The sequence below is a fragment of the Eleginops maclovinus genome, chromosome 20, assembly GCF_036324505.1.
Source record: "Eleginops maclovinus isolate JMC-PN-2008 ecotype Puerto Natales chromosome 20, JC_Emac_rtc_rv5, whole genome shotgun sequence".
NCBI lineage: Eukaryota > Metazoa > Chordata > Actinopteri > Perciformes > Eleginopidae > Eleginops > Eleginops maclovinus.
The window spans coordinates 9,486,801-9,511,309 of NC_086368.1; the positions used below are offsets into that span (position 1 = coordinate 9,486,801).

Genomic DNA, 24,509 nt, shown 5'->3' on the forward strand with positions numbered 1-24,509 from the left:
TGTTTAAAGAAAAACGTCGTGACATAAATGTACTGAAGTCTTTAGGCTGAAGAGATTCTGACTATTAAGATCCATGATTAAAATCTGGGAAAACAAGAAACATTATTTTACGCAAGTTACATGTTTTAATGCGGTTTCATATTTAGATTAATCAATAATTGATATGGTTGTGACAGTTTTGAAAAAGTAGATCTTTGGATTTGCAGTGATCAGGAGTGCTACGCCCAGCACTGAGGGTGCATTGATTGTTTTTACGCGTTAAGGCACAGCGTTTTATGTGGAGCTCTGTGCCTCGCTGCGCTGCAGAGGCACCCCAAAGTCTCATAAAAAATGATGAAAGAATGACTTAATAACCAAAATACTGAAGCTACATTCTTAAAACATGATTATAGTTACAGCTCTGAATACACAGATCACCCCCAAACGTGGAAACGTGTTTTTCTCTTCGCAAGAACTGACTGGCAACAGCAGGATGCAAACAGCCGCTTCCTCATCCCCAGCTCCCCCAGATTTATCTCATCTACACCTCTCTGTCTCGTGTCTACCTCTCAGCCCTGGAACAAGTTGAGTCACGTATTGGAGCACCCTGGCTGGGTGGTGTTTTGTGTTGGGGAGAACAGTGTGTGAACCATCGATGTTAGTCCCTGTGCTGTGCAGATGTGCAGCCTCCTGGCAGTAGGAGCGACGCTTGAGACAGAGCTGCTGATGTGAGGCTGCTGTGCCCCTCAGCAAACTTTAATAGGTTACTTAGGCATGCATGGTTGTTACCTCAAGGCCATTATTCTGTTGACAGGGATGTATATTATGCTTCATTTTCATGTACACTGTTTGTGTACATGCTTTGTAGGCATATAAACCAGGGAGGGTGGTGGTCAATGTCCACGAAACAAGCCAAGATACCTGACACACATGAAACCATAATATTAATATACTGCTTCCATTTTGGACTGCCCCCTCAGGCCTTTTTGTGGGGCCAGAGATTAGCTGTGTGCTATCTTACTCTTATTGCTCTAATTCATGGTGGGGGGCTGCTATGATTGCAGTCGAATATGCCATTGTATGCATTCCCTGTGAACTTACAGCCAAGAGGGGAAATGTTCCTCATATCAGTGGGCAATTATCTAAAGAGTCTGACTCAGCAAAAGAGAGATTTTAATTCAATTTTAGCCAGCCTCTGAGCCCCCACGAGATAGATTTTATGTCTTATGCTGGGTTATTCTTGTTGGCGTGTTCTTCACAACCGCAGTGACTGATGGTCTACCTGGGTCTCGCTACAAAGCATGCTCAAAGAATCTCCCTACAGAGAGAGATTGGGAGCCATACTGTGTGCGTAGATTGTAACAAGCAGGAAGGTGCAGGGCTTATTCAAACAGCCTTAGATTTACTTTGCCGAGCTTTGCCTTGCTTATCTTGTCCTCTGAGTTAGTTTAGCAAGTGCAGACTCAGCTTAAGACCCCTGGTTTGCCTGCTGCTGAGTTCTCTTTAAAGTGTCATGGGCCAGAGTGTAAGAAGCCATGATGAGATACTGTAGCATTGCCTCATTCTCTGTTTTAATAATACACGAGAGCACACCAGCATACTGCAGATTAGCTTGGAATGCAAATGTGTCTTTACATTTCATTTTGTTGGCATAGGGGGCAAATAATGAACATATTCACTTGATGGAGACCACAATGATCAAAGTGAGTGAGTGGGGGTGATTCTGCTCTCCAGCTTGCAGAGAGAGATGCCAGTATCCACATCTTTTACTGTAAACCGCTGCATGGATCCAAGAGCTAAAATGCAATAAACAAACATGTGCTCTGTTTCCCAAAACAGACCCATGGTTAAATTCCCGATAGACCTGTGTTGTTCCCTTTTACATAGGCTTGTGCTTGGAAAGAGACAATGTGTGTGTGAGTGTGTGTGTGTGTGTGTGTGTGTGTGTGTGTGTGTGTGTGTGTGTGTGTGTGTGTGTGTGTGTGTGTGTGTGTGTGTGTGTACATAGCCTAGGTTCTAGCTTCATTCTCCTCCCGGCAGACGCCATCTGCTCACTGGGGAGGTTTTCCAAACAATTCCATAATAAAGACAGGGGAAATGAGATACATGGCTACACTACAAACAGGCTCAGATTATTATTTTTTTCTTTAAAATGAAATACAGGTCACTCTAAAAAAATGCATGCCCTCATGTTGCATTAGCACATACAGTAGGTATGTGTAAATAAATACACACGTATGTATTTTTTGTTCATCTGGTCATTTTTCGCTTTTAAGGAAAAACATTCTACAATTATTGGACCACATTTCATTCCTCTGAAGACAGTTTCCATCTATTTTAAACATTAAAAGGCATAACACGTTGTCAGACAGATCACAGTCTATCCTATTTAAGCTAATGGATATGTGGTGTGTACTGTATATGAATTATCAGCAGGAGTGCCTGAAAACCATTTATTCTGAATTATAATGACTATTGACACTCAGTCACAGGATGCCCTATCTTAGGCTGATGGATGGAAATGAGGTCTTTGTCCATGTAACAGGTAATCACATATAAACAGACACTTTTATCCCTCTCGCTCTCCAATTTTTACATTTTGTGCATTAGATAGGAAATTTAGAGGAAAAGCAACAGGTAGGAATTAAACCTTTGAATTGCATTTTAACGTCAGTAATACATCTTTTAAAGTAATTTACTGCCAAATACTGACTTCCATTGAGTAGTGTGTCTTTCGCACATAGCATGGAATTGCCCCTTATTATGTTTATGACATATCATTAATTCTGAAACAGTGTGGAAAAACGATTGGATTTTGGATTATTAACAATGTGGAGAAACAACAACACTAAGATCAAGAAGAGGGATGTAGTGCATTTCCTGAGTCATCATACACGCAGATTCTTCCTAGGGCAGCGTTGTGTGAAATGGAGTGTGAAATGAGTGCACTTAACATCCCTGCAGTGGATTATACACATTATCTTACACCGGGGTTCGAGAGCATCTAGCCTCTCCCCCTGAAAATCTGTCATCGAGTTACACTCACCTTTACTCAAGTCCATTTAATGTTCACTACATGCCTCGGTCCATTTGTTCTATCAGTCCATGCCTGCAGGTCCAGACCCGAGTGAAATATTGTCTTTATATATATACTTACTTGGAGAACAACACAGTGCTTGCTTTTGAATCATCAATCACAACAACAACAAAAAATCCTTAACTATCTTAATCTTCTTCTACTCTTCATTTTGCCCTTTATAAAAAAAAACTGTTTACTTATAGAGATTGTTGTGTGCCTGTCATATTGATGGAGCAGAAATTTGCTTTGTTGTGCTTATATTTGCATCACAAATAAACACATCTATTGAAGTTACATTTAACACTTTGAAACATATACAACCTGCATTGCTAATGTATTGCATCTTTCCTGTTTTTGATGTATTTTTCTTATTCATTTAGTTGCTGGAACAAACATAAAATACACCTTGCATTACTATCTTTGCAATGGCAATCTGGAAAACAATATATAAACTAATTAATCATGTATTAGAAAAGGAAATTGACCAATAGGAAGTAAAAAAAAAACAAACACAAAAAAAAAAGATACAAAATACAGAGTGTTTTTGTTATGCATCAATATTCAGATTTGCACAGGCAGCAGTGGGTCTGCATCACAGAATAGCTAGTGGCATCACTCTTTTAGTTTTACCTTCTCCATCACAACTGGCCTTAACAGACTGAATTGCAGTGGGGAAAAAAACTGTAAGCATAAAAAGAAGAGCCAAAATCACAGATACATGTTGGATATCTAGTTGTACTTATGTGCCTAAAGGTCTATTTTTAGCTGTGAAGTAACTTCTCTTTTTGGGCTGTCATTTTGGGACACTACGAACTGTAAGGACTGCAGTTGAAGAAGACAAGACAGTTGGATTGAAAAAAGCTAGAAATGTACTTAAAATTAAGCGCTTAGAAATTTCACAACTTAGGTATAAATTGCAACAAAAATGTTTGGCCACTTGGGGGCAGTGAAAACTCCTGTTAAAATATAGCTAACATAGCAACACATTTGAAATAGTTATTTTAGCTTTTGTTAACAAGATTCAACAGAAACAAAGCGACATTTCTATTTATTTTTTGGGTTGTGTTTCTGGTAACCTGGTGAATGTAATTTCATATTCACTCTCTTTTAGCTTGTTTTTTTCTCCATCTCTGTGGTTGCTTAATGCTACATTTTGTTCATCAGTTAGGCACTGACTGTGTCTGTCTGCTGTTTGGTGCATGTCCCAATTTTTTTCCCAAAAAAAAGCTTTTTCAGTGGAAACAGCTGCCTGCTGCAGCCATAAATCGACACTATGAGAGTGATGAGCGTAAACTAACACAGTAAAGTCGGCTGTAAAACCAAAATAATGAGCTGAAAGTTACATAGCTCAGTAGAGCTGAGAGGAGCTGCAGATCAGCTGATAACTCCCTGTTGTACAGGACAACTTTCACGTCACACAGTCATTTGATCCATTGTTAATGTAAACACATATTGATTCTAGATGCTTTAAATATAGCAATATTCAATGAAATACACATCTCACAATGATACATTTAAAAACATGACTTATCATGAATAACAATATGTGGTGTCAACTTTCTATCAGTTTTTTTATTTCCTTTAAACAACGATGAAGGATTCAAATGTATGAGGATTGGAACAATAGGGCTGTCATAATAGCAAAGTCATTTAGATAAAGAAAATGTAAAAAAAAATAAAAAATGCTATCAGTCAATGTATTTTTAACTTCATTTAATGTGTGTTTTGTCTCTCTTCATGCAAATCAATTATGCTCAACTATAATAACCATGAAAATGTCTGTAACCAGACATCCAGCAGGCACTTGTATATTTACATAATATTAATAATACACACATTTCCTTTTTTCCCCATCACAGTTATTTTATTCTGGTATAATGAAAAACCCCATTGGACCCTTTCAAATGTCATACATAAGTTAAATCAACACATCAAGGTATGGGATCTTCCCTCCCTGAGCCCTCAACTCCCCTTAAGCTCCCTCACTGCCACCCTTCAAACCACCTCTCCTCCTTTCTTACCCCCTGCTGTTCCTCTATTTTGCATTAATAAGCTGCATTAACATATATAGACATGGGTAGTTCAAAAACAATATATATACACTGCCTGGCCAAAAAAAAGGGTCAAACAGCTTTGATTACGGCACACATTCACTGTGGCATCATTTCCACAAGCTTCTGCAATGTCACAACATTTCTGTCTTGCGTTCATTTTTGCCAAGATCTTGTATTGATGACGGGAGTTTCGGACCACTGCGCAAAGTCTTCTCCAGCACATCCCAAAGATTCTCAATCAGGTTCAGGTCTGGACTCTGTGGGGGCCCATCGATGTGTGAAAATGATGTCTCATGCTCCCTGAACCACTCTTTCACAATTTGAACCCGATGGATCCTGGCATTGCCATCTTGGAACATGCCCGTGCCATCAGAGAAGACCAAATCCATTGATGGAATAACCTGGTCATTCAGTATATTCAGGTAGTCAGCTGACCTCATTCTTTGGGCACACAACGTTGCTGAACCTAGACCAGACCAACTGCAGCAACCCCAGACCATAGCACTGCCCCCACAGGCTTGTACAGTAGGCACTAGGCATGATGGGTGCATCACTTCAGCCGCCTCTCTTCTTGCCCTGATGCGCCCATCACTCTGGAACAGGGTAAATCTGGACTCATCAGACCACATAACCTTCTTCCATTGCTCCAGAGTCCAATCTTTATGCTCCCTAGCAAATTGAAGCCATGTTTTCCGATTAGTCTCATGACAAGTGGTTTTCTGACGGCTACACAGCTGTTTAATCCCAATCCCTTGAGTTCCCTTCGCATTGTGCGTGTGGAAATGCTCTTAATTTCACCATTAAACATAGCCGTGACTTCTACTGTTCACGATCATTCAAGATTTTTTTCCGATCACATTCCTTCCTCAAAGATGATGTTTCCCGACTGTGCTTCCAGTTTTTAATAATGCGTTGAACAGTTCTTAACCAGATTTTAGTAGTTTCAGCAATCTCCTTAGATGTTTTCTCTGCTTGATGCATGCCAATAATTTGACCCTTCTGAAACAGATCTTTGCCACGACCCCAGGATATGTCTTTCGACATGACTGCTTAACAAATGAGAAGCTACTCACTGCATCAGTTATTGTTCAATAACTTGTTGCCAGCTGAAACATAATCACCCATGCAGTAATTATCCAATGGGAGGCTCTTACCTATTTGCTTAGTTAAATCCAGGTGGTGACTTTTTTTTGGCCCGGCCCAAAAAAAAGTGGCTGCCATATAGGACAGCTGCTGTTCTTGTGTTCCCCCTTTTTTTCTACCAAAGAATGACAGTTAAAATGATACCCGGTATGAGAGCCAGGTCTGAGAATGAGAGCTGTGACAGCTATTATGTTCCCAGCAACTGTTGCCTCCTATTTTCCCAAACTGTGATTTTTTCACCTGCTACTCGTGGGCTGTTGTGTAATGTTTGCTGATTGCAGTGCTCCTCCTGTAGTGCACCTGCATAATGAAATGATAGAAAAAGGAGCTGCTCTTACATTCCAGCTACTCAGAAACCATATTTAGATACTCCTTTTCTCTCCTCTTAACCACCATTTCAACCCAGAACAACTAAGGTGCTTTTAGGGAAAAAAAAACTTCAGATAGATGGATAGATACTTTGTGAGCTGCTCTTTTAGTGGAGCTCAAGCGTGGCCTGATTAAAATGTAACAGCACAAAAATGCTCCTACTTGGATATTCCGTCCACCCCTGAATGTGGGTGTAACCACACTAGTGAAACAGTCCACTGAGATTATGATACACTGCACTGTATATATCCCATTTCTGCTCACTTTCCCATGAAATCCCTTCTTAGATTGGTATCTTTTAAGGTAGTGCATGTTTTTATTACTTTTTTATTCTTTAGTATTTGCCTTCCAATGCCAATACAAAAACCAATAACATGGGTTGCAAAAAGACGTTGTTCAGGCCCAAAAGATATTCAATTGAAATACATTGTTCTTAAAATTGTTCTCTGTGACACAAAAAAAAGGGAAATTTGTGTCTGTGTAATCGAATCAAATGACTACATTTTGTGACTATTTCACAAACCGCCATGTGACTTGGATAATGTGTATCAGAACTTGTTTAGGGACATAATAATAGCCAATGTTTTCACTTCAGGCTTGATATCAGTATTTTACTTGCACATTTAACTCCATACAGCAGTTGAGCATTTGAGGTGCCCTTGAGCAAGGCACTGTATCCCAACAATGCTCTTTTAGGTAGGGTAAAATGAATCTAAATTGTTTTGTCAAATCAAAATCAAAATGTCTTAGCTACTGATTAGTCGACCCTTTAATTTGCAGTCAACATTTTTTTGCCACTCGGGGGCAGCACAACAAGCTGTAGCTGACATATTATCCTAACATGTTAGCAAACATTAGTTTGTGAACTCATTCAGCAACATAAGCATCACTTTGTACTTGCATTTGGGTTCAGCCGATACATGTCCAATATTGAGGTTTTTTTTTGCTTTGTTGTGCCTCCCCAACTCCTGGGGGAAACTATCTCTAGCTGCTAAATGCTCCACTATGTTTACATGCTAGGCTGCCTGATTATAACCGTTAAGGGATTGTCTAGACATAACAAAAAAAACATTTTCCCCAAATCCTAAGTAGACACAAAAACATATTACTGAGTTTTAAACTGATGTGTTTATTTTCATAGAAGGTGGAGAAATATGATTTGGCTTCAGGTTGTGAAAAGCCCAAAACACAAAAACAAACAACTGCGTCAAGGAAGAAATGACAAATATAACCTAACAAAATCAAATAAACCAAATCACAATGACTGAGCTCCCAAACTACAGACTCAGAGCTCCAGAAGGCACCAGGGGGGCACAGATCTTACAGATAAGTGCTTGTTAGACAGAGAAGGGGATGAGCTGTTCCCCACGCAGGCAGCCACACAGCTCCTTATGTAGGTGAGTTATATCAGGATTGAGACAATCCCTGGCAAACCTGTCACATTATCAAATGCTGTCAATCAAATTGATGGAAAGAGCACACATAAATAGCACAACAAAATAAAGTCACAGTCAAAACTCTGACGTGATGCTAGGCTCAATAATGCGAGAGCTGATTGCAGATCAACTGTTTTATTATCACTGCTTTATTGGCATATTTAAAAAACCAAACAAAATGAATGAGAATACCAACATCATGATAATCGGATTCAGAATCATATACTTTATTAATCCCTGAGGGGAAGTAGGATTTTGTTACAGCTTCTGTTTATACAATAATAAAATACAAATAATGTTAAATTGAAACATTTTTATAATGATAGAGAAGTAAAAGTAAAAATGTGCACACTGTACCGCAATGATTGCAACAAATGATGTATCAAAATATGTATATTACAATGTAAACTTGAGTGTATTAATATAAATAATAATATAATGGCTGAAAACAAAAATATTGCATGAATAGTGACAGAAAGAACATAAAAAAATGCTTTATAAATGCAGAGGCAATTGTTACTTATATCACTTAAGATGCTACGACTAAGGACAACAACCTTGAAATGTGAAATAACAATACCTGGAACATGTGCATTGAGCAGCACCAGAGGATGATAGGTAAATATTCTGAGAACTGTGCACAATAAGTACACTCACTAAAGGTCAGGGCATGATTATAGTTCTGGATGACAGTATACAGATGTTTTACGTTGTTGTTTATCCCTCCAACAGAGTTGCACAAACTTGTAGAGTTTATTCCAAGAAGCACTTAAGCTGTTCTGGCTGCTTGTGATGGCCCTTACACCTTTATGTTTGTTTTTCCTTTCATTCGTCACACAAATGTTTTCCAAACTGTTCCAAAACATTAGCAGTTAGTCCCAAATCCATATGGTGAATGCTTTTCTTATATTCTAAAATGCTTCCTTTGTTCTAGTTATTGCTGTCATGGGCACAATGGGATCCATTTTGTGGAGAATAACACCCCCAAAGATTGGTGTCGAACAGGAAACACAGGCGAGCACAGAGGTCATGATGCCTGTCGTGCAACAAAATGTCTTCCTGAATGTGTTTCTGTATAATGGGCACAAGTTTGAATTTTACTTTTTTTGGGGCTCTACTTGAAACTATCCATTTAACACGCTCAAGGTGGTATGGCTGCTGAGTGGATTTCAGTTCATGTAGTTACAGGATTTATAATAAAACCTTGCAGGTACACTACTTCTAACCCCTCTGTTGCTTCACTCCCAATTGGGACAGCATGGCAGTTTTTATGTTGGTTCCTTCAATGACCCCCCCTGATGCAGACAACATTTCCACACACTTTTCAGTCCAGGTGTTGATACAGGGTCTGCAATTATTGTTGACTCACACTTCAGCATTACAAATAGATGCCTGGCCATCACCATCGGACAGATCCGGTTCTCACACTTACACTCTGTCGGCTGGGGGGGAAGGTGTTTTGATTAAAAAAAGTGTCTCTGCTCTGAAATAGATTGCTGGGTTTTGCTGTGATGAGATTAGTGTGGAGCATGTTCTGGAGAATCGACAGAACATGAAGGAAGCTTCATAGCTGCTATATGGCTGATGTGCCCTGGAATTAGCCTCTAAGGGCACCAAAGGGAGGTTTGAATCCTCAGATGTCCTGTGGTGATTCATTTAAGTTTGCAACGGATCATTAAACTGCCTCTGAATTCTTTTTAACAAAGCATGACAGCGTGACAGTTTGACAGTGAAACCTGTTTTACTTTAAATCTGCAGTGCAACTTAACAGCCACCAGTGGCATTAGCTTATTAAAGTGAAACTTGCAATCACTGGTGCAGATGTACATGCTGGCGTACAAAGGCGGACTGGTGAAACTCAATTTATATTATAATCTACCCCGATTGCAACTCCAACAGGGCAATCTAGGTTTCAAATAGTGGTTGAACATGTATGTGTGTGCATGAATCCGTTTGCACACACATTCAATTAATCTTGAGGTTTCATTTAAAGAAGATAGAGCTGAAGAAAGAAGGTAGGTAGAGAGAAAGAGAGCTTGGAACAAGCAGAGAGGGATTTGTGCTAAATTGAGGTGTGCAAGTTATTTCTGCATTTTTCAAATGAAAAAGGTAGCTCGAGCAGAATTATCAGTACATACACATGTTGTACTGAATCTTCATGCTATTTCTTTAATCCTCTACATGTGTGCCTCATTAACAGGGGCTCCCTAAAATAAAATCACAAACCTATATCTCCTCTGACCAACTGCTGCACATGAAAGCAGAATGTGATTTAAGTTCTGCAAATATCTGTCTCATCCACATCCACCTACACTTTGCACACAGCACCGAAGCATATCTGCATGGTGTTGAACGTCACACACACACACACAAACACACACACACACAGGAACTGATTCTACATTCTCAGGAATATAGAAACTTGCAGCATGCTTCACATATGATGTATTACACATCTACAAACATGCAAATCACAACTGCACGCACAGCTGGGGGGCGGATGCAAAGAGAGTGAGTCCATGAGCTGTATGAGAGCTCTTCTTAGATCCCTCTAGCCCACCGTGGGTGTTTTGTCTTTCCCGCGAGGGATGCTCGTTGTTTTGCGGAGGCAGGTTCAGCTCTAGGATTAATGAAAAGCTCCATCTTAGTCATGAAAAGAGCATTTTCACAATCTATTTAACATCATGCATACCAAAGGCTCACATTAGGCTCTGTTGACTTATGCTCGCCTACAGCAGTGTTTTTTCTGATTCATTCATTGCCACTGCTGTGATCTTCTGTGGTTAAGCTGCCCCCCCTCTAGCCGTGCCCATTGAGTCTCTTGCATTTCTCATGTTCACTGTCAGAAAACTCATTCTTCGGCGCTAGATGAAATATGGCACACTACTGGAAGTCTGAGGGAGTTATTGAAGAAATGAGAGTAATAAGGCTTCCCAGGACTTTAGTCTCCTTTTTTGGTAATGTCTTTTTTTCGGCCGTCTGGCGATAGATCCACAGAAACAGAGGATTCAGTGTCACAGAGCGTGGCAGTAGCCAATTAAGTCAAACCTTTATAGGTCAAACACAGCACTCTGTTAGCTTTTCTGCGAGTGGTGCCAGCTCAATGGATCTTAATGCAGGATGTCTCTATCTCAGCGGCCAGGCTGACCCGACAAACACTAAAATGGTGCAATAGGCTGCAGCGGAAAAGCTCGCAGGAGTGCTGTCCATGAGTGCTGGATGTTATTTCAGTGGTTGCTTCTGTTCAATTATTTAGGGTAAATCGTTGTAATTACACAGTGATACATTGAGGAAGATTAGTGTTGTGGTGTCTACATCTTCACAGGAATCACAAGACTACGTGATGAACTCGAAGAGATTCCAGGAAGAGCTGCGTGGCCCCACTCGCCTCAACAGCCCCCTTTCCACTATAGCCCTGTCAGCGATTTCCCTCCTGTGAGTGGCTGGCGTCAGCTGCCCCTTCTCAGAGCTTTTAAAAGGCTGTTAAAGGTCCTTGTGAGACACGGCCCCTATCCCTCCGCCGCCACCCACACCATCCACCCAGCCTGCCCACAAAGTCCTCTAAGCAATCACAGCTTCTCAGGATGTCAGCTAACATTACTGTAACCCCCCTTACGCCTGTGATCAGGGCTCAGCCATGCAAGGGGAACTGGGGCAAAGCCAAGGCACTCGCCTGTGGCAGCCCAGGGAGAGACCGGTCAACTCCGCCACACTGACCTTTGAGGGCCTTTCGAGGATCGGGATGTGATGGCGTGGGCGATGAATGATAGTGAAAGTAATGCTCTGATTCATTTGTTGCTGTAAACACAATGACTAGCACAGCAGAACACGATGCAGCTAAGGACTAAAATAAGACACAAATGTCATCCAATTCACTTTTTTTTAAGGTGAAGACAACTGGAGGGCCCATTATGTGGCCCCGGCTCTCCTGCCCTGTCCAGGTTGGTTTGTCTGTCAAGGTAAAATGGCAGGACTGCAAATTCTGCCTGACAGCCCAAGCTCCCCTTAGGGAGACTAAGTGGCGTCAACCTGTCGTAGTCACACACTGTTGCTGACAAGGTGATGATGAACACCTTTCATTAAAAGCAGAAGCTGGACTTTTCCTCTGAGATAACATGTTACGGTCTGAATGTCAAAGGGAAAGGATAGGAGACGACGACGTGAAACCTTGGGGCCCAAATTCCATATGATTTTATATGCTAAGACCTCCTGTATGCCACCATGATGCACATTTAAAAATGCATAAGACCCACAAGCAGAGGCACAGAAAGACGTGCATTCCTGCCCTGGATTGTATGCCTCCCATGAAAAATGATGAAATCTTGCCACCGGCCTTCAACAGCGCAGATGCTGCAGTTAAAATATGATATGTGGATTTACACTGCTTAAAGCTGCACTTGGCAGCAATGGTGGCTCCAAATGGCAGCGGCAGGTAACTATTGGGACAATTTAAAGTTCACTACCGAGAAATCATGGCTTGAGAAGTCATTACACTGCACACAGCAATACTGGCCAGTTTGTGATTGCTTTAAAGGGACAGGGGAGGTAAAAGATCATAGCTGGCAGAAGTAACATTGCTGAGTCCAGTTTTTACCGGTCGGAGCATTTGCTTGCTTCTGATGAAGAAGCATCTTCAACTCAAATTTTGATCCATCACTTCTACACCAGAATTTATTTTGGGTAAACAGCAGTTAATCAATGGGGTCCTCAGTTACATTGGCCTGCAGTCTGATCTGATGCAAAAAAAAAAGTTTTTAAAAGAAAATCTTGTTTACTGTGGCCTCAAAATGTAATATACTGTAGAGCCTATTAGATTTGGAAGAAATAGTGCATACTGTAGCTGAAATATTGACTGGGAGTTAAAGAGTGAAACTGTGTAGCATTAAAACAAGTCCAATTCCCTGCGAGGATATCATACAACTGCTCATCACAGGCAAAAATGGATTAACCACCTGCCACTAATTTTCTATCACAAGTCCAAAACACGCAACACAATAATTATATGATGAATCCTCCCGATACTACCTGCTAATACCAACACCACCGCAAACACAATTACAGAGCAGCATGATCAGAAAGATGGAATCTTGCATTTTCATTGATTATTCAGTTAAACAAAAAGGGAAAATGTATAGGATCCATTAGGGTCCACTGGCTGAATTGAAATGATGACATTAGGAGCAATAACATTGCTTGCATCTCTCAGTAAACATGACTCTCTGAACGACCATTGCTGTCAGTGCATGGCTTCAAATGAGACACACACCTACAATCCATCCACAAATGATTAGTGGCTTAATGAGTAACATTACACCGTGACATTACCACAATGTGCAACCATTTCTTTCTTTCTTCCTCTCTTTCTATCTTAGGATCCCAATTAACACTAGCATGAGCATTCGCTATTTTTCCTGAGGTCAACACACATAAGTGAAACATACATTAAAAAAAAAAAACAGCTCATCATCTCATGAAATTAACAATCCTTTACGAAGTGAAAACAAAAATGATCATCTTTTTAACCATCTGTCAGCCAAATATACCCACAAACGCAATTCAATTAATATTGGACATAAAGATGTTGTTTAAGCTAAGGTTTTTAAATTCCCCATCATGACAGTAAGGATTGCCAAAGAATGGGATCTGTCTTTGATGCGCCTCTTTTACTACTTAACCGGAAACTTTATATAATAACATTTTGTAACCCCACAAATTAGCACCACTAATGCCGGATCATGTTGGTGCCGGATGATGCTTCTCCATGTTATCACTTTTTGACATTAGAGAATTGTATCACAGTGACCACAAAGTGTTCAATTACATTGATTTTTTTCCTCTTCCTTTGTTATCCAGCTGGGTTCTTTGTAAGCTTGCAAGGTGCACTGTGAAAGAGAGAGAAGGTGAAGAAAAACAACTGGTTTTACCTAATATAATTTCAGATCATTTAAAAACCTGAAAAAAAGGATGAAAGGATTTTTAAACGAAGACATTTACATAATGTTCAGTAGAAACCTTGAGATCCCAAATGTCAGGTCTGTGGTTTAAGAAAGTTCTACATCTTTGTCTTTTCATGGTGCAGTAACTATCTGTGTTGCACCAAACAAGTCTTTATATCCTCAGTGAAAGAGATTTGTGGATGTCCATCCATCCATGTCAGGTTTCCATTTGCCTTTGACAACATTTTTCATCCCCTGCTCTTTTACTCCATTTGGCTGTTATGATGGCACAGCAGTTTCAGGGCCACAGATCATGTTTACATGCATATGGAAAATGCAACTGTAATGTAATAAAGACAGTAATGTGAGTAAGGTGGTGCTTGTGTACATTTTGCTGTAATTGTTTCCATAATCAGCAAGAGAAAGCAGCTGTAGTACCCTGTGGAGTGTTTAAGTATTACTGGCATTTACACAGACAATTCAACACATATTTTTCACTTGTTAGGAAGTTCGATCAATTTGTGTCTGAGTAGTGTTTTCTTATTAATTGCGTTGTTGGCGAGTGAAGACTAAAGCGCTTTTAACTGCGTTCTCTCTTATAGCCATCAGGAGGCGACTGCACTGGTTGCAGAATAAGGTATGGTTGTATTCAAGTCTCCCTCAATAGAATAAAATGACCCTTCTTATATATTGATATAAACACCTTTTCCCTAATGAGTTCATGGCCTCATGAGAATGATATTTATTTAGTAAATGATGTTCTAATTATGGTAACTTTACCCCTTTGCAGGGTGTTTTCAGTTGATCAAAGTTAATTGTATGAATTTGCTTGCCTAGAAAGGTTTGCTTTCAGCAGTTGGTTGGGCATCAGCTTCCTTTCCCTGGTGGAAATGAGTTGATATTTTCACATTCCACCAATCATTTAAAGGGGCCCTATTATGCTCCTTTTCAGGTTCATAACAAAGGTATTTCATGCATCTGCTGTGAAATATTGACATGCTTTAATATTCAACAGTCTCTTTATTTTTCTCATTCTGCCTGTGCTGCACACCTCTTTTCACCCTCTGTCTGAAACCAGAGCCCAGTCTGCTCTGATTGTCTAGCTGTCCAGCTCTATTGTGATTGGTCAACTGCTTAGAGATGTTCCTCCCCTTAGCTTATCACGTACAATATTTTGGCGCTCCAGCCAATAAAAGCGCAAGTGTTACGTAGTGATGCCACTATGTTACGGGAGTCCAATTAGAGCTGTTTCAGGCGGTGAACATAATACCTGCTAACATTAGCATTTTAAGATTGTCATTGTGAGCATGTAAGCTGCTAACTTATGTGACAACTTCCTGGAGCCACTTGCATGGTTGCCCTCTCTTAGTCTTGTTTTATTTATATGTCAAGATAATTTAACAGTATTTCTATAGCAACTGCCTTAGTCGAGCAGATTCTTCTACAATGGTGTTGTAAGAACTGGAGGACTGCTCTGTGCGAGCTTGGTTACAATGTGTCCATACATTTTATATGTATTTTCCTACACATTAATTCAAACTTGAAATTAAATTCTGTTTTTAGATAATCTTTATTATAAGTGTAAGAGTGATTGTTCATACAAGGTTGTAGTAACAGAAGCCTAAGAGTGACTATTGCATGTATTCAAAAATGTAAATAAATGATTTTCAGTCACTTTGTGCTGAAAGACCATTTCAAGTTTTTTTGGGAACCCACTACACCTGTTCATGAATTTATGCACATTTCATCATCCACACTTCGCTGCATAAGAAGCACTTTTCATACTCGCAAACATTATTGTTGTGCATTTGGATGCAGGGCTTGAGTTGATGTGTTTGTCTAGTTAAACGTTTACACTCATCACAGCAAATTGGATGGCAGTTTAATAAGTGGCGCTCACATTTTAAAATGGAATTGATTTCCAGACACAAACATTTCCTTGTTTAGTTATCACTTGAGATACTGACTGAATATTGCTCCATCTTGCAAATGGATTTCTGAGTAAATCTCTGTTAGACATAATGGGCAATGGATGGGAAAAGAAAAGTAATCAGAAATGGTTTCTGAGGTTCTGTCAGTTAATTAACACCTGATTAAGTGGTCAGTGGAGATGTCTATTTCCTGCTGTGGGATGAGGCTTCGAGCAGCATTTAAAAAATGCCCATTAATACGAGCAGAAAGTCTTAGAAATGTTTCAGAAGGGCACTCTAAAAGACTATACAATGTAAACCAAAACAGTGCTGTACAACTCCACAGTACTTGGTAAACAAAAAATAAATAAATGGGGAATTATTGTTGGTCCATTCAGTGAGACAAAACAAGTACATAGAGTCTTATCAAAAATACTGCCTAGTTTTTTGGTTCATGAAATGAGTTGTTATATTTGCCTCTGGTAGAAAAAAAGAGTCTTATTAGCAGTCAAGCTTTGCACTTTGTAAAACTGTCATTGACATCCTTCTCTCCTGCCCCTGAAGACTTGTTAAAGTGTTCAGGGCAACTTGTGAAGTCATAGCAGTGGAGAGTGATGTTTGAAATGTGACATGAATGCAGAAAGAGAGGCAGTATTATTTTCGGGAAAAATACATCTTTCTTCCCGACAATGGCCCTTTCTTTTGCATTCAGATCATCTCATTTGAGATTGCATTGTTGAGCTGTCTTCAAATGTGTCACATAGCAATTACACTCTTGTAAAGACCTGTGATGGGCTGTGGACTTCTGACAAGTGTACACTGTTTTCAGTTGTATGCCGTATGTGGGATATTTGTGATTTTTGGTTTTCCAAAAGATACAATTATATAGTTTGACCCTGTCAGGATCTACTAACAGCTGAAGTAGTACTCTATCTGAACTCTATCTATCAATGAATTCCGCTTTGTAACAAATTCCAAATCAAAGCCTCTATGCACTGCAATTTTGGCTCGAACAAGAACTGCTGTGATATTGCTGGCTTTCAATCTAAAATGGTGGTCCTTGATAACTCTGTCAAACACGTTATTGGCCAATTTTGTGTTTAGACTAAAGTGTCCTAATGTGACTGCTTTTATAACGCAAGGGTTTATCTCGTGAATACAGCAATAGAGATGTACTGTACTTGTTGATAAGATGTTGTCGTGTATTTATCTATGGTAAATTCAATTCAAAAATGTCTAGAACAAACAGCGAAAATTCAGCAGGACTTCATTGCACCTGAAAGGGTGATGTGCTTTAAAATGGATAGTCTGACCAAATCTAGCAACCAAGATTGACTAATAAAACATCTCTTTGACATTTGTTAAACTTGCTGTTATTGCAGAGTACATGAGTCTTTTGCAAATATTTATATCTGCCCAATCATTGCAAAACCATCTTATCCAAAAAAAACCAGAAGCTTTAATAATGTCACACTGCCACTGAATGGGTCTGTGTGGGATTAGTATACCTCAACTTCTCAGGATTTTCTACTGCAATTCTCATAATCCATTCTACTACGCTTGAATTGGGTGTGTTGCTGACACTTTCACCAAAAGGTGTCTAAGTCGAAAACACACCGAAAAACATGCTTATTGCTGTTTCTGCAACAAAGACATCAGATACGAATTTCAAAAGTTCCCATTTGCATTTTTGCTGCGTGTGTGGAGACTAAATCTGAGGAAAAGTTCCCCTTACACTCCGACATTGCTTTACATGGTGAGTGCCCATGCCCACCCGCAGCTTTGGAAGAAGACCCCGCACTACCAACATCTGCTGCAGGTCTCACAGGACCTTTGAGCTGTCGACTGCTCATCTGCACTTCTGAGTGCGTTTGTCTTTCATTTCACACAAAAGTTGTTGGGATGATGAGAAATTTGTTCCTGAAAAGCACAACAGTAAATACAACACTCATTTTCACAATGCAAAAAAAAAAGTCTAAGTCCATGAAATAAATCCAGAAGGTGTCTGTAAGGTTCATTTATAGGTGAAGGAACAGCTGTTTACACTCACAAGCTCTCAGTTTAATTCAATCACTTATGCATGGAAAAATATTCCACAGATGCATGACAAAGGGAAGTCTTTCTGTAGAGCAGCCCATAGAACCAGCACCTGCTTTTGCAAGAAAATTCTCTAGCCTACACACACACACACATTGTTATACATGTAGGGTACCGGTAGTCAGGGCAGGTTCAAATGATTCATATAATTAAAAAATAAAAAAGTGCAAAGGGATAAAACACTGGTCGGAAGATATTCTAAAGGGAATCATTGTGCCCCTTTGCATCAATACATTTGAAGCGATTCCTTTTTTTCAGTTATACCCATGTGAATACAATAACAAACAAACAAACAAACAAACAAACAGACAAACAGACAAACAAACAAACAAACAAACGGTTTCTTCGTCAAACAGAACAGCTAACACTAATGAACAAATTCATAAGTCAACGTAACGTAAAGTAATTGAATTGAACACTAGCTCATTGCTAGTTTTCTAACTGTTAGCTAACCAGCAGTCAGTTATTAGCTCCTTGAGCTAGCAGGAAGCAAGTGATTGTACTTGAATACAAGAGGGATTATACTCTCCAAAATGACTAACCATTGACAATAAGGTGCATTTGAAGGGAGCCTTAACTTCTCTAAAACTAGACTTGAAAAGACACATAGAGATGAAGAGGTGGAAATTGGTGAAACATTTTGAGACTATTCAACTCTCTTCCGGCCATGAAAGACTTTACTTGGTGAGGGTGAGTAAACTGCGTCCCTCACATGTCTCATTTGTTGGCTCTATGGATGGCAAAGCAGCCCGCCGCGGCACCGTCTATAAACTTGGTGGTTGTCAATGCTGTTGTTAATGCTGTGGTTATATCACCTAACTGTGTGGTTCATATTGTTCTGGCTGAAGTTTGTGTCTCTTAACAGTCAGTGTGCTGACCTTGTCAGTGGTTAATAAGTACATACAGACCCATCCGTGGGCCAAGCCATCTGTTTACTGTTTGCATGCTATACTGATGGTCTACATCTTGGATATATTTATACCCTCTGAGATACTGTATTAGCTTTGTTTTGCTTTTTAGGGAATAGACGAATGGAGGGATTTGTGTAAGTCATGTATTACCTGATAAATGCATTAGGTGTTTTGATCTATGTAAGCTGTAAGATAGTATACTTTATTGAAGATAGCACTTTGCAATCGTGCTGCATACTTGGCAATATGAAGCCAACAATGCAGCACACTGATACACCAAAGACACAGTAAAATATTACAATGCATCTTATGAGGTGGAAACACGTAAACATGAAGAAAGACATAATAAAAACCATTATGTGTAATTCATGGAAATCAATGCAACAGTGGATTTTTGCTTGTAATTTGTGAATGAAAGTTTTGTGGTTTGTATTTTAAGCATGTGGTTTAATTTTGGTTGTGATACGCACGCTTTATTTTTATGGTTTGGACATGAATTTTAATCTAATGTGAATGTCATACTGCATTGGTTATGTCTTTCCAGAAAAAACGTAGGCTGATTCCAATTTTTCTAGCAGTCAGTTTTGGGTGAACGTAGTGAATGTGTTTAAGGTCTCTGGGACAGCCTCAGCAGGTCACTATTAAAATTAATGGGCAGAGCTCCAGAAAGTTGAGCTCGATTTGGGCATTTTATCTAACATGCTGACATTTTCCAACTATTTTCTACTGTATTTCATAACAAAAACCATTTAGTGAGAGTCTGTTTGTGTTTATTCTTTTATATTTAATGATTTTTTTTTTAATGATTTGCTGACATTTGGCATACAAGTAGTTTGTTAGCCAGTTGCCCATTGTCAGTCCAAAAGGTCACCCATCATCTTCTCTAAAAGTCTTTTGTTGTCGCCCTTATGTGCTTTACAAATAAATAAAAGATGCAGAGAGTTCTCACATAATCAGGCCATTCTGTGTCTTCTTTTAGATAAAACTTGTACTCAGAAGGGGCTTTCTTGATGTACTCCCTGGAGTCACCTGGGTCCAATACGCATTTCATATCAGGTGCAGGACTTTCAAAGTTGTGTATTGTGTACGAAGGTGATGGCTCTTAAAACAATAATGCATGTACAACATTTCACAAGAGATTTGAGGTCAGACTGAGACTCACACTGCAGATTCCAGTTTATGTTGCTGCTTTTTGTGAATTGTTCCGATCATCTTGAAAAATCAAATGCAGACTTTACTCCCATACTGATAATTCCTTCTTATACTGTATGCCCTAGTTTTCTGCATGTTGCAGCTTCCAGAGAATGTTGGAAACAGGTCTCTCAGGGATACAGGTCTGATAAGCCACACATTCCTTAATCCTGACAGGCAGGCAGGTCTAGCTCAACAGATACAGTAAATCAATCACTGTGTCTGAGAAGTAGCAGCCTTCTGTATCGACTCTGAACCCCCTTAACACAGACATTTTCTAGGGCACGCTTGACATTGATGGCTTGTGACATAGTCTGTCTTGACATTCCAGCTGTGTACATATTAAGCTTTTATAGCTCATATTCTTAAAATAATTAATGTATTTGACTCGCTATATGAGGTGTATATGCTAGGCATCATTACCAATAAGCGCTTAGAGTCAACAGGAGGCTGGAGATGGTTCACTTCATGCCATCCTTTTACCGGCCCATTAACCAGCCTCACAGAAGGGGAGCGAGTGAGAGAGGGCCGCCCTTCAGTGCCAGAGGCTTCGCGACACCAGGACGCTTGGATATATCTTAACCTGTAGATTCAAAATTCAAGCCTGTCCTCTGAATCATGTTCAATCCTGGGCCCCAAGGTGTGCATGTGATGATGGGTAGGAACTGAAAGCTTTATAGGGAGGAGACTTGGTAGTGGTGATGAATACCAAGTAGAGATGTTGCTTTCTTTCCTCAAAAAGAGAGCCTAAACAAGAATGAGAGCCCTCCGTGAATAAAGGATAAGACTGTGTAGACGAAGGGTGACGACTGAGGAATACGTGGGAGTTTGTTTCATCATTATAGCAAAATGTAAGTCATTGAATCAGTGATGTCAGTGAAAGGGAAGTCAACATTTTTTATACCCCTCTGACTCCCCCTTAGAGCATCTTCATCCTGTTTAAGCAGCATGAGATTTCTCCCTCCGCTCTTCAACGGCGGAGATTCAAGGCTTGTTCTCACATTTCAGTCCATTTATCTCCTGCTAGATGCAGCTCAGTGATCTTAGCCCTCCATTAGCCTGAGCAAAAAGCATCCAGTGCATTGCAAGTAAACAAAAAAATTAGGAATGGCCTATTTCTTCAGCTCCCTGCACCCTCTGTTACTCAACCTTGCTTTCAAAATGACTTACACTATCTTCAAAACAACGCCATTACATCTGCTGTGTTGGAAAGTCACAGCTCTGGCCTTTGTTTGCATGTCCTACAATTTTTGCACAGAAATAGAGCGGCTCTCTGGTGTAGTTGTCATAAAGTTTATATTTTAGGAGATGAATTGCACCCGTGTTTCCTCAGGGTTCTCAGCAAAGGGAAATCAAACAGCCACCGTCAGCTATTGCATAATATCATGTCTTAGCAAGATTTACCACATATCTGGGTGCTAAATAAATCACAGCTGCCAACTGCATTTTGCTGTTTCTGTAATTAATGTGCCCCAGAGGTAAAATATTCAAGGTCTACATTCCCATCTCTCTTCCTATCCAAAAGTGACAAAATACATCAGATGTCATGGGGAAAAGATTGGGATCATTTCAATCCTATATTTTTTTTCAGTAAAAATGCTTTTCCTAGTACACCTGGTAGCAGTGTGGAAAATATATGCATCATACTGGACATGATCCGATCAATCTTTATTTTCCTGTTTTATTACTTCATTTTTGAGGAACTCACACTTATATTTAGTTTTTAGATGGTATTTCCTATCCTTGCCAAGCAAAATGGTTAGTTGATAAATTGACCACCAAAGTTCATCTGCATACATTATGATTATGATTCAGTTGCTCTCCGAAAGTGTCCAACTTCTCAAACATTTTGAATTAATAGTACAAATCATGACACTCCTTCAAGGTGAATTATTATGTGCAGCAAATTGAGATGCATAAAACTAAGACAGATACACAAATAATACTGCACGTACAGGATTGATAAAAACAGAGCAATAGGACATGACTTAAAGCAGCATTGGCATACAACATAGAGGAACAACATTTCACCCTCCGTCAGAAACCAGAGCCCAGTCTGCTTTGATTGGTCAACAACTTACTGTAACGTAGTTGTGTGACTATGTTATGGAAGTAAAAAAGGAGTCCAATAGAAGTGTTTCAGGTACGAAGGGAGTGTGTGGAAGAGAAACTCCCTCTGGAGGGAACTCTTGGATTTACTGTATGCCTAAGCTGACCATTAAGAGGCACTAAAACCTATATAACACACTACAGGAAAGGGAAAAACCCAAAAAGCATAATAAAGGCCCTTTAATTTGTCCATTACTTTAGTTTATGACTAAATCCCTGCATAAATTATTCCCATCAGCCTCCCATCACATGTGTTTCACCCCCAAAAACATTATAGGGCCGCTTTTAAGAATAATTCTTTTGCAGAAACTACAGACAATAAGCTGTTATCTGTATTGAATTTCCATTTTGAAAAGATCTTGACATCATAATTAAAAGTCAGAAATTCAAGTGTGCTAGACATTTTCTAAAATTGGTACTGATCCAGTGATTATTATTGCAAGTGAAACACTTTTCCTTGCTGATTTCCCTCAGGATTGTTATGATGATCACACTGAGTAAAAGTTGAACGAGGAATTACTGTGTAGATTGATTCTGATGTGTTGTATTCTTGCTCTTCAGCAGCGTTTATACCTGCTAGAATAACAATGTGGCCACATTGAAACAGACAAGTGTTCTAATAAGAGCTTACTGAAATCATCAGGTGAAATGACAACTGTATAGAAAGCTTTTCCTAAAATTGGGTAAATTTGCTTTAAGAAAACTCTATTACAGTATGAACTGTAACTCTAACAACAGTTTACTCTGACAATTGTAGTCAGTTGTTAATGTAAAGTATGGTAGGAAACAGTTCTCGGCTGCAGGCTTTGCTGAGGTGCTTAAAAATAAAAGAAGAAAAAAAAGAAACCCCACATTGAGTTTCTGAGATCTGAGTGAGTGGAGGCTTCTTTCTTTTTAGAAGTCTTATACAAATTGGTATCAGGATCGCTCTTTGTCTCAAATGCACAGTGTGACGGCTAGCAATAAAGACTCTGTTCATCAAGACTTTTTCCTCTAGTGGTGCGTGGAGGCGTACGAATGCCTTCAGATTTTCTGTGGCGAAATTATGCACATACTGTAGCAGCAATTGTGCCATGATGGAAGTGATTATACTTCTTGATAAATTCCTATCTTAAGAAAAATATAGACCCATGTAAAATGTCACCAACATTTGCATGATAATGATCCTTACATTGATGATATATCACTTTAAATGTTGAACATTATAGCAGAAACGGATTGATTATATATATATATATTTCCATTACCGTCATTTCAAGCAGAACACTCAATCATCCTTTACTATAGTTTCTCCACTTTAAGGATTTGCTGGTTCTCTCATGTTTTCATGCAGTGGAAAAAACTTTCTGCGATGCTGGATGATGCTGGATGATGTTGGATGATGTTGGATGATGTTGGATGATGATGATGATGATGATGATGATGATGATGATGATGATGATGATGATGATGATGATGATGGATGAAAACTCCTGGGAAAAAATTCTTCATAACAAACAATTATGGGAGATTATATTTACTTTATAGATCACAATTTGGGAAAGTGTTATGTTTCAGAAGCATGTAAACAAGTAATTGAACCAGAAATGAAATGATCATTGCACAGTTCAAAGATGAGAAATGCATTTGCCTGTTTACAGCCTTTTGTTTTTCTTTTTTACTTGATCCCTGTCCAATGTACTCATTAACGTAATGTTCAAAAAAGGAAGTCATTTTCTCTTTGACAAACATATTTTCCTCAAAGCTAAGAAAAACTGCCAAAAACAAGGGTCCTAGATGCAACGACAAAATGTAGAATTCCTATTGCTACTTTGTGTGGTCTTCAGAAAATGACTACAGAGACCATATCTGGAGTTGGAGCCACACTTGTCAAGTGAATTGATAATGGTCCATTAAAGCCACTCCAAAGTGAAACTCTGCCGATCCGAAATCTCCATTGCGAGGTTCTCCGCCTCCCTAAATGCCGTTAAAGCTCCTCAATCACCATCCATTACAAGTAAGAGGAGCTGTGTCACATGGCCACAGTTAATCTGCTGAAAAGCGGCAAAATCTCGCGCCATCCGGGGCCTCAGTGAAGGAAAAGGCGGAACAATTGGCAGCAATCAAGTACATACAAAATATGTCTGTATTGTTACTTTGTCTTCATGTATTATTCATACAATTGTCAATTTTATCCAGCTATCGGCGTGAGAAATTAAGAAACATATATATTTGGAGTAACAAAAATCAATGACTGAGTACTAATATACCAATCAAAAGAAGTGATCATAACAAGCGGTTACCACTTCAGTTTGG

The 24,509-nt window shown here is 39.4% G+C and overlaps 1 protein-coding gene across 1 annotated transcript in view; it reads left to right on the top strand.

The window, feature by feature from the left end:
• LOC134883558 (metabotropic glutamate receptor 4-like) overlaps window positions 1-24,509 on the top strand; it is a 167,242-nt gene that overhangs the window by 517 nt on the left and 142,216 nt on the right. The gene's annotated exons all lie outside the window — the stretch shown is intronic.